The following is an 18,248-nucleotide window of genomic DNA, read 5'->3' as shown; positions in this document are numbered from 1 at the left end:
GAGAGTAGTAATAGTAGAACGCACAACGTGCAATTTCGAAAATGCATGGGCACCTTTCCTCATTTTATGTCATTCACTGACAGACATTTAGAAATATACAGTTGATCAGTTAGTTAGGTAGGTAAATTAGGCTAACCAGCCATCTAAATCTTGTAGTTATCATGGCAAGATTACATTTGCCTGGCGACCCAAACTCCTTGCTCCGGCCAAAGGCATACTACATTTTCTTTAAAAAAAAAGTCATTTAGCAGATGCTCTTATCCAGAGCAATTTACAGGAGCAATTAGGGTTAAGTGCCTTGCTCAAGGGCACATCGACAGATTTTTAACCTAGTCGGCTCAGGGATTAGAACCAGCGACCTTTCGGTTACTGACACAATGCTCTTAACCACTAAGCTACCTGCCGCCCATTTCTTAGTATGATAGAGCAGCTAAAGAATTCAGTTTGATTCATCAGGTAAAGATTACATCCCCAGGGGGCCCCTATTGATTTTGTTGAGTCACTCAGGTATCATATGAAAGCACATAAGACATGGCAAAACGTGCAGAATTGCAGGAAACAAAGTGTTATCCGCACCCCTATCTCGGGGGGGGGGGGGGGGGGGGGGGGCTGCAGAACTCAGTCCAACTTTAAATTTACTCTTGAAAGTTGTAATAGTATAATTACAACTTATAGTATAGTAGGTGCAATTTCGAAATTGGGTAGCACATCATCAGTTCCTCTTGTCATGTTAGTCATTGCATACCTTAGAGAGCTATTTATAACTTGTCAGAAATGTCCAAATCAATTAGCCCATGTCAGCTAACATGTTATTTTGTTTTTTTAGCCCTTAGATATTGTAATTTGTAATCACTCAAATATCACATGAATGCACATTAGACATGGCAAAATGTATAGAATTGCAAGAACATTTGCTTTAAAATTGCAAAATGTTATTTGCACCTCATGATAAAATATGTAGAATTGCAGGGAATAAGCTTTACACCTGCAAAACTCTCCACCAACAACAAGAAGGGTGTGAACAGTTTGTGTCATGAACAGTGCTTGTGCCCATAGAAATAGACGTGGTGCGTGCGTACGCGCGCAGGGGGAGCGTGGGATGTTCGCCAATGCTGGAAGGGGGCCCCATGTGAAAAAGTTTGGGAACCCCTGGTCTACAGGGGTTACAGACAAATTTAGCAACAGTGTCCAATTTATCAGGGAAATCCAGTTGCCAGTACGTTAATGGCCTGGCATTTGCAGCCCAGTAATAATGCTTAAAGATGGGTTGGCCTAAGCATGCTAACTGTTCCTGTTCATCCGACTCTGGGGAAGTTGATAAATGGCTTCATTGCCAACATCTCAAACTATCTCTTTAACTACATAGATCTGTCCAGCAGGGTTGCCCACGCAGTCCTCTGCTCTTCGATGTCGCCCTTGAACCCCTGGAGATACAAATAAGGGATCATCCTAATATCCAAGGTCTTAAAGTAGGAAACATAGAAAGCCGCATTTCGTTATATGCAGACGATGTGCTTTTATACCTCTCGGACCCAGTAGCCTCTAACCTAAATGTACATTTAAGTCATTTAGCAGACGCTCTTATCCAGAGCGACTTACAGTTTAGTCACATTATTATTAGACTTTTTTTTTTTTTTTTTTTTTTTTTTTAAATCATACCCCCTGTGGGAATCAAACCCACAACCCTGGCGTTGCAAACGCCACGCTCTATCAACTGAGCTACATCCCTGCCGGCCATTCCCTCCCCTACCCTGGACGACGCTGGGCCAATAGCGCACCGCCCCATGGGTCTCCCGGTCGCGGCCGGCTACGACAGAGTCTGGATTCGAACCAGGATCTCTAGTGGCACAGCTAGCACTGCCTTAGACCACTGCGCCACTCGGGAGTCAATTCATCAATTCATTTGGTAAACTATCTGGCTATTCAATAAATTGGGGAAAAAGTGATCTCATGTGTATCTCAGATAATATTACAGCAAGTGAGTTAGAGAGGATACCATTTAGAGTGGTGCATGACCACTTAACTTACCTGAGACTAAATATACCTAGAAATCCAAAGCTCATATTCAAGCTTAACTACAGTGAGCTGGTTGCAAAGCAAAAAAAAAAAAAAAAACAGATCTGGAGAATATTGCCTCTTTCAATGATGGGGCGCATTAATGCCATTAAATGCCAGAATCTTCCAATTTTTCTTTAGAAAAATCTCATTACCTCATTATTTTTTAAAACTTTGGACTCGACAATCTTGTCATTTGTCTGGGGTTACAAAAACCATCGTATTTGTAAAGCCGACTTGTAAAAGCCCAAGGAAAGTGATGGCTTAGGCCAACCTATCTTTAAGCATTATTACTGGGCTGCAAATGCCAGGCCATTAACGTACTGGCAACTGGATTTCCCTGATAAATTGGACACTGTTGCCCCCCTGTGGCTAAATATGTCTGTAACAAATTCCTCTCTTCCAGCCTGGCTTTTCTCGAAAGCAGAGTGCCCAAACAAACTGACAGGCAAAAACTTTGTTTTGATAAATTCTTTAAGATTTTTAAACCAGATTAAGCATGTTTATAAGGTGCCTGATACCTCTGTATACACCCCAAAATGCTTTAATCATTATTTTGTTCCATCTCAGTCTCATGAGGTGTTTGTTGAATGGAGGGAGAAGGGACTGGCCACAATTGAAGACTTATACATAGATAAGCAATTAGCGTCATTCACCCAATTAAATAATACATTAAATCTCTCCCATTCACATGTTTTCCGTTATTTACAAGTCAGACACTATATCAAAGGGAGAATTCAAAATGTTGACACCCTCCCTGTACAACATTTGTTTTATGATTTGCTACAGCGCCCTCCCAACTCAAAACACCTCATCTCACAGTTTTCTCCAACTACACAGAGGCTTCTACTGGTCATCTCAAGGAGACCTGAGGTAAAGAGTTAAATATTGAGATCTCAGATGATCTATGGGGAGAAGCCCCGTCTAGAATTCACTCCTGTTCCTTCAATGCCAGATATCAATTGACACAATACAAAGTCATGCATAGGCTTCATTACTCCAAAACCAAATTACATAGAATTTACCCCCAGGTCTCTCCACTGTGTGACAAGTGTAAAGCCTTAGAGGGTTCATTAACTCATCTTTTTTGGCTCTGCCACCTACTTAATAATTTTTGGAGGAACATCTTTGATTGGTACTCAAAAGGTATATGAGAGGGCCATTAAACCTGAAGCAGAACTTGCTCTCTTCAGTTGCTCAGAGTCTGTTCTAAGATTGTCCTATGAGGAACAACAGGCTCTGATGTTTATAATGGTGGCTGCAAAAAAAGTTATCCTCACAGAATGGAAGTCATTTTTTGTGTGCTTTTGTTTTGTACTAAATTGCAAAAGAAAATCCTTTAAAATAAAATATATATACAGTACCAGTCAAAAGTTTGGACACACCTACTCATTCAAGCGTTTTTCTTTATTTTTACTATTTTCTACATTGTAGAATAATAATGAAGTCATTACAACTATGAAATAACAATCATGTAGTAACCAAAAAAGTGTTAAACAAATCAAAATATAATCTATATTCTCTTCAAAGTAGCCACCCTTTGCCTTGATGCTAGCTTTGCACACTCTTGGCATTCTCTCAACCAGCTTCATGAGGTAGTCACCTGGAATGCTTTTCCAACAGTCTTGAAGGAGTTCCCACATATGCTGAGCACTTGTTGGCTGCTTTTCCTTCACTCTGCAGTCCAACTCATCCCAAACCATCTCAATTGGGTTGAGGTCAGGTGATTGTGGAGGCCAGGTCATCTGATGCAGCACCATCACTCTCCTTCTTGGTAAAACAGCCCTAAGCGCAAACCAGATGGGATGGCGTATCGCTGCAGAATGCTGTGGTAGCCATGCTAGTTAAGTGTGCCTTGAATTCTAAATAAATCGCTGACAGTGTCACCAGCAAAGCACCCCCACAACATCACACATCTTCCTCCATGCTTCACGGTGGGAACCACACATGCGGATATCATCCGTTCACCTACTCTGCGTCTCACAAAGACACAGCGGTTGGAACCAAATATCTCAAATTTGGACTCATCAGATCAAAGGTCAGATTTCCATCGGTCTAATGTCCATTGCTCATGTTTCTTGGCCCAAGCAAGTCTCTTCTTATTATTGGTGTCCTTTAGTAGTGGTTTCTTTGCAGCAATTTGACCATGAAGGCCTGATTCAAGCAGTTTCCTCTGAACAGTTGATGTTGAGATGTGTCTGTTACTTGAACTCTGTGAATAATTTATTATGGCTGCAATCTGACGTGCAGTTAATTGCCAATTTCTGAGGCTGGTAATTCTAATTAATTTATCCTCTGCAGCAGAGGTAACTCTGGGTCTTCCTTTCCTGTAGTGGTCCTCATGAGAGCCAGTTTCATCATAGCGCTTGATGGTTTTTGAGACTGCACATGAAGAAACTTTCAAAGTTCTTGAAATGTTCCGTATTGACTGATCTTCATGTCTTAAAGTAACGATGGACTGTCGTTTCTCTTTGCTTATTTGAGCTGTTCTTGCCATAATATGGACTTGCTCTTTGTCACGAGAATTTTGTTGACACCGTATTGATGTTTTTCTGCAAAGGGGACAGGACGACTGCACCGTATTGAGGGGAGGATGGAAGGGGCCATGTATCGCGAGATCTTGGCCAACAACCTCCTTCCCTCAGTAAGAGCATTGAAGATGGGTCGTGGCTGGGTCTTCCAGCATGACAACGACCCGAAACACACAGCCAGGGCAACTAAGGAGCGGCTCCGTAAGAAGCATCTCAAGGTCCTGGAGTGGCCTAGCCAGTCTCCAGACCTGAACCCAATAGAAAATCTTTGGAGGGAGCTGAAAGTCCGTATTGCCCAGCGACAGCCCCGAAACCTGAAGGATCTGGAGAAGGTCTGTATGGAGGAGTGGGCCAAAATCCCTGCTGCAGTGTGTGCAAACCTGGTCAAGACCTACAGGAAACGTATGATCTCTGTAATTGCAAACAAAGGTTTCTGTACCAAATATTAAGTTCTGCTTTTCTGATGTATCAAATACTTATGTCATGCAATAAAATGCAAATGAATTACTTAAAAATCATACAATGTGATTTTCTGGATTTTTGTTTTAGATTCCGTCTCTCACAGTTGAAGTGTACCTATGATAAAAATGACAGACCTCTACATGCTTTGTAAGTAGGAAAACCTGCAAAATCTGCAGTGTATCAAATACTTGTTCTCTCCACTGTATATCTGATGATTTCTTCAAAATATTGTTTAAGGATACTGAAACTGCAAGACTGAGATTTTTCTGAACATGCTCCAAACTTACATTGGATACAAACAAATTATAAAAATGTGAATTGCAGTAAACTTGAAAAAATTTACATACTGGTACATAGCTAAATACTGTATGGAACATTTTATTTACCCTCTTTCATTTATTCTATTCTGCACTTCATAAAGATAACTTTTGAAAATGTTATCATGCATTTTTAGCTATTGGATTAATGACTAAACTGTTAGCCTATCATGTTCCGATCTATTGGTGACTAACCAAATTGTTCTCATGGTACTTCACGAAAATCTCTGATTTTGCATGAATGACTCAGTAGTGAAAGATGAATGCTCAATCAAACGTTGTGAACATACAAATGTTATCTTTATTTTGAGTTTTGTACTAAGAGTTTTGAAAATGTCCCAAAGTGATTGCATTTTTAAAAAAATGTGTAATGCATGCATGGGTCAGAGGGTTGACATTTACTGTGACAACTGTAACCATGGCCATGGGAAGTAGGGGTACTGAGGGTGCTGCAGCACCCCCTGATCATTTACAATTACCCCCCGCAGAATATTTTAGTTGAAGAGCACCAACTACAGACACACATGCTTGTTAGAGCATCTCAAAGACTAAATTCAATATTAGAATCAGTTTGCATCATACAGGGATGATTTTTGTATTTTGAAAGTTACATATCTTGAAAATTTGATTGCTGACAAGCAAAACATTTTCAGACTCTGTTAACAATGGACTAATGAAACAAATATCAAAAGATAGTTTTTGGGTGGATTTTTCCTTTAAGCCTGCAGCTAGTTACTTGAAGTGAGACATACAGTGCATTCGGAAAGTATTCATACCCCTTCACTTTTTAGCCATTTTGTTGTGTTACTTATTCTAAAATGGATTTAATTATTTTTTCCCCTCATCAATCTATACACAATACCCCTTAATGACAAAGTGAAAACAGGTTTTAGAAATGTTTGTTCACAGCATAAAATAATGTGACCAGCAAAACAAAAAACACACTGTTTACACAACCTATGGCCTAACACCACTATCTCCAATAGCGACAACAACAGCATCACATCAAAGGTGACAAGCTCATGGTGCTGAAAGGACAGCGACCATAATACCTGTGCACTCTATGGTGCCGAAGGAGAGCCAGTTTTGGTCAAATACATAGACATGGCTGATAGACAGGTGACAGCAGTCACACAATATGCAGCCCATTCACTCCAGTAGGCCCCATGAAATCACAATACAAAAGCACAACCATTTCATTTTGAAAAAATGAAATTAACAAACCAGCTATTACTTCCCATTGCAAATTTATTTTTATCACGTTCATCACACTGATCTAAAGTTTAAATGCAACAATGTTTCACAGTCATTATCTCTAACAGCAAGCAAGCTACAACAAAAAACAGTGACACTCACCAGATGATCATTTGGAAGCTAAGTTTGAAATAACCTTGAAAGTTAATCTTGAAAAAGGGAGACGATAACAAATTAGCGACAACTTCCACCTTGAAGTTGATAGCAGCTGCTGCAGCTGCCATCGCCATTGTCACACTACTACAACACAAGCCTAGACACATCACTTTTTTTTTTACGGTCCCACCCATTGCAAGTCAAAAATGTGACTGGTTCATTCTACTGTCACTCCAAAATGTTGCTCTAATGCAGTTGAATAGCTTGGTGAGGAGGAGGAGCTGTCACGGTTTCGGCCGAGGCTGCTCCTCTTCCTTGTTCGGGCAGGCTTCTGCGGTCGTCGTCTCCGGAGTACTAGCTGCCACCGTTCTATGTTTCATGTTCGTTTGGTTTTGTCTCTTTGTAACACCTGTCCCTTGTTTGTGTTTGATTATGTTCCCTATTTAGTTTCGTTTGTTTGGGTCAGGTGTTATGCGTGATTGTATTTTGTCAGCTTGCCACAGAGGAGTTTGTTCTCTCTCGTTAGTTGTCCTTTTCGAGAGTTCGCACTGCGTGCGCTTTTCTTGTTTTCCGCACTGTGGTTGTGCGTAATTGTTCGCGCCGCCCGGTTGGGTTGGCGACTCTGTACCTGATTTTGGATTTACTAAAGTCTGTTGAAGTCATCCTGGTTCCTGCGCTTGATTCCCTACACTCATCCACACACAGCACTCTGACAGAATCACGCATCATTCCATGGAATCAGCAGGAGCGACCGCGCCAACAGCAGGTATGGAGGAACGTCTTCGTGGACAGGAGGATCGGATTAACCAGGTCTGTCATGCCCTGGAGGGGGTGATGAACACTCTCCACCGATGGGAAACCAGCGGGGTACCCACGACCCCACCTACCGAACCATCCCCATCGGTCAGTCCTCCTGTCCCATCTCCGGAACCCAGTGGGATTCGGCTCTCGCTCCCGAGGGCGTACGACGGCTCCACTGCCGGGTGTCAAGGGTTCCTGCTGCAAGTGGAGCTCTACCTCGCCACCGTACACCCGGCGCCCTCGGGTCAGAGTTAAAGTCACATACACATCTCAATATCAACTGTTCAGATGGGACTGTGTGACTCAGGCCTTCATGGTCGAATTGCTGCAAAGAAACCACTAAAGGACGCCAATAAGAAGATGAGACCTGCTTGGGCCAAGAAACACGAGCAATGGTCATTAGACTGATGGAAATTTGTCCTTTGGTCTGGAGTCCAAATTGGAGATTTTTGGTTGTGAGACGCAGTGTGGATAAACGGATGATCTCCGCATGTGTAGTTCCCACCGTAAAGCATGGAGGTGGTGGTGTTATGGTGTGGGTGTGCTTTACTGGTGACACTGTCTGATTTTATAATTCAAGGCACACTTAACTAGCATGGCTACCACAGCATTCTGCAGCGATACGCAATGGTTTGGACTTAGTGGGACTATCATTTGTTTACCCCCAGGCTGTGTAAGGGCTATTTTACCAAGGAGAGTGATGGAGCGCTGCATCATGACCTGGCCTCCACAATCCCCCGACCTCAACCCAATTGAGATGGTTTGGGATGAGTCGGACCGCAGAGTGAAGGAAAAGCAGACAACAAGTGCTAATCATATGTGGGAACTCCTTCAAGACTGTTGGAAAAGCATTCCAGGTGAAGCTGGTTGAGAGAATGCCAAGAGTGTGCAAAGCTGGCATCAAGGCAAAGGGTGGCTATTTGAAGAATCTCAAAATACATTTTGATTTGTTTAACACTTTTTTGGTTACTACATGATTCCATATGTGTTATTTCATAGTTGATGTATTCACTATTATTCTACAATGTAGAAAATAGTAAAAAGAAAAGAAAAACCCTTGAATGAGTAGGTGTCCAAACTTTTGACTGGTACTGTAGGTCTACAATGAGGTTAGATTTTCACATTTTTACAAATGTATTGGCTGATTTAGGATAATGCCTTCTCATTTAAATGCCTGCGTTGATAAAGTCAGCTAGTGAGAGAAACCAGACAAGATAGTTTTGTTGATCTCAGTGTAGCAGATGTGAGCTAGTAAGCTCATTATCTCACCCAAAAGTGTGCCATTGTGTTAACTTCAATGGTTTTCTCAATGAGGGCGTCTGGTGCGTCCATGAAATTCCTGCCTGTGACGATGCCTGCGTTGTTTATGAGAACGCTCACATCCCCCACCTCTCTCTTGACCTGAACAAAAACATGTTTAAAACATTTGTTAACATTCAGCACACCAAGTACTTCACATTTTTAATTAACAGACATTTTTGTTTCCTATATCCTGGCAGCCCTGTGTTGTGGTGACGAGGATCTTATGTGATATAGTTTTGTACTTCTGGACATGGATAACAAGTTAATCAGGCAATGGATCCTTATGCGTGACAGTTTAAAACAGGTTTTAACAGTTGAGCAACAAACTGAATAGCATGTAAGGACATTCATGTGGCTTTCCCTTCCCTCTCAGCAACAATCAACATTTACTAAACAGCAACTCCACCTCGCTTTGAATTCTCACAATTTACCTGGTGCACAATGCATTAGCAGAATAAGGTAAAGTTGGCTTTGACAGACAGTGTGTGTGTGGGGGGGGGATTTGGTGAACCTCCATTTCAACAGTAGTATAATGAAAAAGTAACTTGCATAAGGCAAAGCCTGCAATTACTGGTTAATGGAGACTTGATAGACCATAAAGCTTGGTGAGAATTACTCACCAAGGGCTAATATCAGTGCAGGCTTTTCCCAAAAAAAGCAGCAACACCAATTTAACTAAGTACAGTCTTGATTAAAGACTAGTTGATTAGAATCAGGTGGCTTACCTGGTCAGCTACTCTGTAGACTTCAGCCTTGTTACTGCAGTCACACAGGTAGTGGTGGACCCTAGCTGCCCCTTTCTCCTTCACTAATCTTGCAGTCTCCTTCATGCCCTCCTGGTTGACATCCCACAGAACCAGAGAGACGCCCAGGGGGGCAAACTTTTCTGCCATGAGCCGGCCAATGCCGCTGCCCGCTCCCGTGATAAGGACGATTTCCCCGGTGACATCTTTCTTCTTGAGTGGGATGAACAGTCTGACAAACGCCTCTATGTTGTAATAGATGGACATTACAATCAACTGAAGGGTTTCCAGGAGGAAATTCATTTTGTTGACCCCTGGAAAGACGGTTGTCACAATGTAAAGTTAATTTGTTTGTAATCCTTGGAGATCCTAATAAACAATACGCCTAGCGAATAGATTGCAGATGAGCGTTTTATAGCCTACAATAAATTTAGCAGTTTAGTGTTCTGCTTTTGTAGTTGGCAAATGTATTTCTAACATAGGATCAAATCTTTGATCTAAACATAGATTTAAACTGATAATACGTAGACTAGACTACTCAAATCAGCCAACAATTTTTAATTCGGTGATGTAATCAAACATCCGTGGTACACCGAATGAATGGACAGCGCGAAAAAAAAGTCAACCTAATTTCAGTGTTTCATAAAGTATCAAAATGTAACCGACGCAAACTTACCTCAATAGAAAATCAACTTCAACCTTCGATATTTTGTAACAGCTATCGCCTCCTTTCAACACTGGGGTTCTTTAATCGACCTTTGCACTCAGTGTCGAGGCGCGCAGTAATCAAAGCAACAACAACAAAATATTATTTATTCACTTAGCAAATATTGGGTTTACCTGCACTTTCAGCATGGTTCCTCCTACTTTTCCCCTCTGCAAATCACGGAGGCCTGTCTACTTCCCTGGATTTGTGCTGGAGCATGGCTAATTAATGTCACATGACACCTAATCAACGCTCGAGCTCTAACCTGGAACGCCCTGCTGGAAATTCCAGCTTGACCAGCTCAAACTGGTGACAGTTTTTTTTCCAGTATGACCAGCTCATGCTTGAGTTTGGAACGTGGTAGCAGGTAGATCCATACTCAACAGGTAGACCCAAGGTTTTTTCTTTACGCTTTCAACTTAAAACTGTTGAGAGTAGTAATAGTAGAACGCACAACGTGCAATTTCGAAAATGCATGGGCACCTTTCCTCATTTTATGTCATTCACTGACAGACATTTAGAAATATACAGTTGATCAGTTAGTTAGGTAGGTAAATTAGGCTAACCAGCCATCTAAATCTTGTAGTTATCATGGCAAGATTACATTTGCCTGGCGACCCAAACTCCTTGCTCCGGCCAAAGGCATACTACATTTTCTTTAAAAAAAAAGTCATTTAGCAGATGCTCTTATCCAGAGCAATTTACAGGAGCAATTAGGGTTAAGTGCCTTGCTCAAGGGCACATCGACAGATTTTTAACCTAGTCGGCTCAGGGATTAGAACCAGCGACCTTTCGGTTACTGACACAATGCTCTTAACCACTAAGCTACCTGCCGCCCATTTCTTAGTATGATAGAGCAGCTAAAGAATTCAGTTTGATTCATCAGGTAAAGATTACATCCCCAGGGGGCCCCTATTGATTTTGTTGAGTCACTCAGGTATCATATGAAAGCACATAAGACATGGCAAAACGTGCAGAATTGCAGGAAACAAAGTGTTATCCGCACCCCTATCTCGGGGGGGGGGGGGGGGGGGGGGCTGCAGAACTCAGTCCAACTTTAAATTTACTCTTGAAAGTTGTAATAGTATAATTACAACTTATAGTATAGTAGGTGCAATTTCGAAATTGGGTAGCACATCATCAGTTCCTCTTGTCATGTTAGTCATTGCATACCTTAGAGAGCTATTTATAACTTGTCAGAAATGTCCAAATCAATTAGCCCATGTCAGCTAACATGTTATTTTGTTTTTTTAGCCCTTAGATATTGTAATTTGTAATCACTCAAATATCACATGAATGCACATTAGACATGGCAAAATGTATAGAATTGCAAGAACATTTGCTTTAAAATTGCAAAATGTTATTTGCACCTCATGATAAAATATGTAGAATTGCAGGGAATAAGCTTTACACCTGCAAAACTCTCCACCAACAACAAGAAGGGTGTGAACAGTTTGTGTCATGAACAGTGCTTGTGCCCATAGAAATAGACGTGGTGCGTGCGTACGCGCGCAGGGGGAGCGTGGGATGTTCGCCAATGCTGGAAGGGGGCCCCATGTGAAAAAGTTTGGGAACCCCTGGTCTACAGGGGTTACAGACAAATTTAGCAACAGTGTCCAATTTATCAGGGAAATCCAGTTGCCAGTACGTTAATGGCCTGGCATTTGCAGCCCAGTAATAATGCTTAAAGATGGGTTGGCCTAAGCATGCTAACTGTTCCTGTTCATCCGACTCTGGGGAAGTTGATAAATGGCTTCATTGCCAACATCTCAAACTATCTCTTTAACTACATAGATCTGTCCAGCAGGGTTGCCCACGCAGTCCTCTGCTCTTCGATGTCGCCCTTGAACCCCTGGAGATACAAATAAGGGATCATCCTAATATCCAAGGTCTTAAAGTAGGAAACATAGAAAGCCGCATTTCGTTATATGCAGACGATGTGCTTTTATACCTCTCGGACCCAGTAGCCTCTAACCTAAATGTACATTTAAGTCATTTAGCAGACGCTCTTATCCAGAGCGACTTACAGTTTAGTCACATTATTATTAGACTTTTTTTTTATTTTTTTTTATTTTTTTAAATCATACCCCCTGTGGGAATCAAACCCACAACCCTGGCGTTGCAAACGCCACGCTCTATCAACTGAGCTACATCCCTGCCGGCCATTCCCTCCCCTACCCTGGACGACGCTGGGCCAATAGCGCACCGCCCCATGGGTCTCCCGGTCGCGGCCGGCTACGACAGAGTCTGGATTCGAACCAGGATCTCTAGTGGCACAGCTAGCACTGCCTTAGACCACTGCGCCACTCGGGAGTCAATTCATCAATTCATTTGGTAAACTATCTGGCTATTCAATAAATTGGGGAAAAAGTGATCTCATGTGTATCTCAGATAATATTACAGCAAGTGAGTTAGAGAGGATACCATTTAGAGTGGTGCATGACCACTTAACTTACCTGAGACTAAATATACCTAGAAATCCAAAGCTCATATTCAAGCTTAACTACAGTGAGCTGGTTGCAAAGCAAAAAAAAAAAAAAAAACAGATCTGGAGAATATTGCCTCTTTCAATGATGGGGCGCATTAATGCCATTAAATGCCAGAATCTTCCAATTTTTCTTTAGAAAAATCTCATTACCTCATTATTTTTTAAAACTTTGGACTCGACAATCTTGTCATTTGTCTGGGGTTACAAAAACCATCGTATTTGTAAAGCCGACTTGTAAAAGCCCAAGGAAAGTGATGGCTTAGGCCAACCTATCTTTAAGCATTATTACTGGGCTGCAAATGCCAGGCCATTAACGTACTGGCAACTGGATTTCCCTGATAAATTGGACACTGTTGCCCCCCTGTGGCTAAATATGTCTGTAACAAATTCCTCTCTTCCAGCCTGGCTTTTCTCGAAAGCAGAGTGCCCAAACAAACTGACAGGCAAAAACTTTGTTTTGATAAATTCTTTAAGATTTTTAAACCAGATTAAGCATGTTTATAAGGTGCCTGATACCTCTGTATACACCCCAAAATGCTTTAATCATTATTTTGTTCCATCTCAGTCTCATGAGGTGTTTGTTGAATGGAGGGAGAAGGGACTGGCCACAATTGAAGACTTATACATAGATAAGCAATTAGCGTCATTCACCCAATTAAATAATACATTAAATCTCTCCCATTCACATGTTTTCCGTTATTTACAAGTCAGACACTATATCAAAGGGAGAATTCAAAATGTTGACACCCTCCCTGTACAACATTTGTTTTATGATTTGCTACAGCGCCCTCCCAACTCAAAACACCTCATCTCACAGTTTTCTCCAACTACACAGAGGCTTCTACTGGTCATCTCAAGGAGACCTGAGGTAAAGAGTTAAATATTGAGATCTCAGATGATCTATGGGGAGAAGCCCCGTCTAGAATTCACTCCTGTTCCTTCAATGCCAGATATCAATTGACACAATACAAAGTCATGCATAGGCTTCATTACTCCAAAACCAAATTACATAGAATTTACCCCCAGGTCTCTCCACTGTGTGACAAGTGTAAAGCCTTAGAGGGTTCATTAACTCATCTTTTTTGGCTCTGCCACCTACTTAATAATTTTTGGAGGAACATCTTTGATTGGTACTCAAAAGGTATATGAGAGGGCCATTAAACCTGAAGCAGAACTTGCTCTCTTCAGTTGCTCAGAGTCTGTTCTAAGATTGTCCTATGAGGAACAACAGGCTCTGATGTTTATAATGGTGGCTGCAAAAAAAGTTATCCTCACAGAATGGAAGTCATTTTTTGTGTGCTTTTGTTTTGTACTAAATTGCAAAAGAAAATCCTTTAAAATAAAATATATATACAGTACCAGTCAAAAGTTTGGACACACCTACTCATTCAAGCGTTTTTCTTTATTTTTACTATTTTCTACATTGTAGAATAATAATGAAGTCATTACAACTATGAAATAACAATCATGTAGTAACCAAAAAAGTGTTAAACAAATCAAAATATAATCTATATTCTCTTCAAAGTAGCCACCCTTTGCCTTGATGCTAGCTTTGCACACTCTTGGCATTCTCTCAACCAGCTTCATGAGGTAGTCACCTGGAATGCTTTTCCAACAGTCTTGAAGGAGTTCCCACATATGCTGAGCACTTGTTGGCTGCTTTTCCTTCACTCTGCAGTCCAACTCATCCCAAACCATCTCAATTGGGTTGAGGTCAGGTGATTGTGGAGGCCAGGTCATCTGATGCAGCACCATCACTCTCCTTCTTGGTAAAACAGCCCTAAGCGCAAACCAGATGGGATGGCGTATCGCTGCAGAATGCTGTGGTAGCCATGCTAGTTAAGTGTGCCTTGAATTCTAAATAAATCGCTGACAGTGTCACCAGCAAAGCACCCCCACAACATCACACATCTTCCTCCATGCTTCACGGTGGGAACCACACATGCGGATATCATCCGTTCACCTACTCTGCGTCTCACAAAGACACAGCGGTTGGAACCAAATATCTCAAATTTGGACTCATCAGATCAAAGGTCAGATTTCCATCGGTCTAATGTCCATTGCTCATGTTTCTTGGCCCAAGCAAGTCTCTTCTTATTATTGGTGTCCTTTAGTAGTGGTTTCTTTGCAGCAATTTGACCATGAAGGCCTGATTCAAGCAGTTTCCTCTGAACAGTTGATGTTGAGATGTGTCTGTTACTTGAACTCTGTGAATAATTTATTATGGCTGCAATCTGACGTGCAGTTAATTGCCAATTTCTGAGGCTGGTAATTCTAATTAATTTATCCTCTGCAGCAGAGGTAACTCTGGGTCTTCCTTTCCTGTAGTGGTCCTCATGAGAGCCAGTTTCATCATAGCGCTTGATGGTTTTTGAGACTGCACATGAAGAAACTTTCAAAGTTCTTGAAATGTTCCGTATTGACTGATCTTCATGTCTTAAAGTAACGATGGACTGTCGTTTCTCTTTGCTTATTTGAGCTGTTCTTGCCATAATATGGACTTGCTCTTTGTCACGAGAATTTTGTTATCTCAATGTTTGAACTCAACTATCACTCAAGCTTTGAATAATTCCCAGAGGGTGTAAGGCGCTGGTTTAATAATGAATTAAACAAAGTCCCGTTCTGCAATAGGTCAGTCTTTTTATTCATGGGAGCTCTCCCGCTAAAAACACACACAGCCTTTTTATATGCGTTCAGACAAAGGAACTTGCTCCACCCACCTTTAGGCGGCCTGTGACTTTCCACAGTATAGAATGTTTAAGTTTGACAGTTTCTAGGTCTCCTTTCCTCTGGAATGTTTGTCTCCAGCAGTTTCTACCCCTCTTCTCTGTTAGTGGGTTTATTGTCTTATAACGCTAACACAGTTTACACATTTATACAGTATTGGGGTGGAATCCTTTAGTCATTACAATAAACATACAAATTCATCTGTCAGTCTTTTACCAAATAGGGCTATCTTCTGTATACCACCCCTACCTTGTCACAACACAACTGATTGGCTCAAACGCATTAAGAAGGAAAGAAATTCCACAAATTAACTTTTAGCAAGGCACACCTGTTAATTGAAATGCATTCCAGGTGACTACCTCATGAAGCTGGTTGAGAGAATACCAAGAGTGTGCAAAGCTGTCATCAAGGCAAAGGGTGGCTACTTTGAAGAATATATTTTGATTTGTTTAACACGTTTTTTGGTTACTACATGATTCCATATGTGTTATTTCATAGTTTAAATATCTTCACTATTATTCTACAATGTAGAAAATAGTAAAAAATAAAGAAAAACCATTGAATGAGTAGGTGTGTCCAAACTTTTGACTGGTAGTGTATATCTTAATGATTAATGATGACAAGAAATAATCAATGACTAATGTATTAATGTACTAATGTAGTGAGCAACAATTGGACTGGCTTGTAAACCAAGATCGCATAACGGATAGGCTAAATTATTTTAGCAATAATAAGGTTCCCAATGTATCTTTTGTCCAAGGTAAAATTGATGTAAACATGCTGTAATGGGATACCTAGTCAGTTGCACAACTAAATGCATTGAACTGAAATGTGTCTTCCGCATTTAACCCAACACCTCTGACTCAGAGAGGTGCAGGGGGCTGCCTTAATTGACATCATCAGCGCCTGGGGAGCAGTTGTTGTCGGGGGTTAACTGCTAAGGACAGAATGGCAGATTTGCCAGTTCGGGAGATTCGAACCCGCAACCTTTTGATTACTGGCCCAATGCACTTAACTGCTAGGCTACCTGCCGCCCCATTTGAAACTCAAAACCTGTTACAGTGACAGGTTGATTCCAGATGTTTTATGTTTATTAATGATGTGAAGACCAATCCGTGTAAGGCCAATCCTGATGTCAATTTAGTTATAAAATGTCTGCGCGAGGCACAATTCTTGGGAGGAACAATTCATCGCTTTAATCAAGACTTTCCCCCGGGTGCCCGTGTTTGTCAATAAACATAATCTTACTCTGAAAATGTCTCATCTGATTCTGCTCCATAATTTGACTAGAGCGACTCTTCAATACTTTATAATAAATAATAATAATAATATGCCATTTAGCAGACGCTTTTATCCAAAGCGACTTACAGTCATGCGTGCATACATTTTTGTGTATGGGTGGTCCCGGGGATCGAACCCACTACCTTGGCGTTACAAGCGCCGTGCTCTACCAGTTGAGCTACAGAGGACCGCACTTTAGCAGTTACAGCAACAAGTCACATATAAAAGTTGGTCTTGTGCAATGTTGCATGGGGCAGAAATGGCATATATACAGTATATACCCGGCTACACCAATACCTTTTTGTTGTAGGCTTCTGCTTTACAACACATGCCACAATACCCCTACAGTGGGAAGAACAAGTATTTGATACACTGCCGATTTTGCACGATTTCCTACTTACAAAGCATGTAGAGGTCTGTAATTTTTATCATAGGTACACTTCAACTGTGAGAGACGGAATCTAAAAAATCCAGAAAATCACATTGTATGATTTTTAAGTAATTAATTTGCATGACATAAGTATTTGATCACCTACCAACCAGTAAGAATTCCGGCTCTCACAGACCTGTTAGTTTTTCTTTAAGACGCCCTCCTGTTCTCCACTCATTACCTGTATTAACTGCACCTGTTTGAACTCGTTACCTGTATAAAAGACACCTGTCCACACACTCAATCAAACAGACTCCAACCTCTCCACAATGGCCAAGACCAGAGCGCTGTGTAAGGACATCAGGGTTAAAATTGTAGACCTGCACAAGGCTGGGATGGGCTACAGGACAATAGGCAAGCAGCTTGGTGAGAAGGCAACAACTGTTGGCGCAATTATTAGAAAATGGAAGAAGTTCAAGATGACGGTCAATCACCCTCGGTCTGGGGCTCCATGCAAGATCTCACCTCGTGGGGCATCAATGATCATGAGGAAGGTGAGGGATCAGCCCAGAACTACACGGCAGGACCTGGTCAATGACCTGAAGAGAGCTGGAACCACAGTCTCAAAGAAAACCATTAGTAACACACTACGCCGTCATGGATTAAAATCCTGCAGCGTACGCAAGGTCCCCCTGCTCAAGCCAGCGCATGTCCAGGCCCGTCTGAAGTTTGCCAATGACCATCTGGATGATCCAGAGGAGGAATGGGAGAAGGTCATGTGGTCTGATGAGACAAAAATATAGTTTTTTGGTCTAAACTCCACTCGCCGTGTTTGGAGGAAGAAGAAGGATGAGTACAACCCCAAGAACACCATCCCAACCGTGAAGCATGGAGATGGAAAAATCATTATTTGGGGATGTTTTTCTGCAAAGGGGACAGGACGACTGCACCGTATTGAGGGGAGGATGGAAGGGGCCATGTATCGCGAGATCTTGGCCAACAACCTCCTTCCCTCAGTAAGAGCATTGAAGATGGGTCGTGGCTGGGTCTTCCAGCATGACAACGACCCGAAACACACAGCCAGGGCAACTAAGGAGCGGCTCCGTAAGAAGCAT

The sequence above is a fragment of the Coregonus lavaretus genome (assembly GCF_964263955.1).
Source record: "Coregonus lavaretus genome assembly, chromosome: 23".
Taxonomy (NCBI): domain Eukaryota; kingdom Metazoa; phylum Chordata; class Actinopteri; order Salmoniformes; family Salmonidae; genus Coregonus; species Coregonus lavaretus.
This window is presented reverse-complemented; position numbering follows the sequence as displayed.